The following is a 1,222-nucleotide window of genomic DNA, read 5'->3' as shown; positions in this document are numbered from 1 at the left end:
TTTAGTATGTATAAATGTTTTTTAAAAGGGAAAGGTGTTTCTTTTTTTTCTTCAGCCAATATCATATTCTTTTATGAGGGATTTTGGAATGTTTCATGAGGAAAGGGAAACTTTCTTGGATTTCTGCATGGGCAACTTTCACTTAAAAAATATCGCAGTCTCTGTCTGTATTTTGGAATACCCGGCACACGCATGTGTTGAATACCAACCACCTCCATTCTGTTCTTTGCTCTGGCAGAAAATGACCACTAGGGAGCATCATAGTTAAATATACTCTGTACAATTTCAAGAGATTGACTTAAAGGCAAAAGTAAATTTTGAAAGGAAAAAGCTCTCTTAGGTCTCATATTTGTTTAGCTATTTAGGATCTTTCAAAGAAAATTACAGCGTAAACTTCCTAACCCTCATCTCCATTCTTCATATCTCTCAGAAACCCTTCCACAAATAGTTATATTTGAAATATTTGCAAAGAAGAAACCTTAACTTTTCATTTTCCCTCTAACTTTAGCCAATTCTTCATTAAACAAACATTATCTCCAAATCGTTAACTATATGTAAACCAATTTGATAAAAAGTATGGAAGACAGAAAATTTTCAACCAACATTTGTTAGAAGTTGGGCATTGTATTGATGTGTAATGATATAGGAAAAGGTGGTATATATCTACCTTTAATCTGTTTATAACTTAAGGTAATAAAAGATAGGTAACTTCTTACATTTTAAATAGGTCATATTACAAAAAAATTTATACACAAATAAAACAGCAAAAAAGGAATTTAGAAATAACTGAGTCGAATCCATTAGCTGGGCTTAGGGGAAGAAAAACCCAATTTAGGAAGAGCATATACAAAGAAATTTAAAAGAACATGAAATGAATTTCTGGAAAAAAAAAGTCCTACGTAAAAATAGAAGAAGAAAAGGAAATCTCCAAACTCTCCTTTGAAAAAATTTTTTAAACAGAAATGAGGGATAACTTCAAGTGGTTGAGATACAAGCAAGCAAAGGTAAAAGTACAGGTTGCCTTAAGGATATGCCTTCAAAGTAAATCAGACCCTGGGAATTCCCACAAATTAAATAAACCACTATGAGCTCATAATCAAAGGTCACCAAATACACAAGATAAGCCGCCATGAATGAAAGTCACTGGAAACAACAAACGATTTAGATCCCCTAAGACCAGATCTCAGAACTGTCAGACCCAGAATATAAAACAGTAGATATA

The sequence above is a fragment of the Pteropus alecto genome, unplaced genomic scaffold, assembly GCF_000325575.1.
Source record: "Pteropus alecto unplaced genomic scaffold, ASM32557v1 scaffold164, whole genome shotgun sequence".
NCBI lineage: Eukaryota > Metazoa > Chordata > Mammalia > Chiroptera > Pteropodidae > Pteropus > Pteropus alecto.
Note: the sequence above shows the minus strand (reverse complement) of the source record.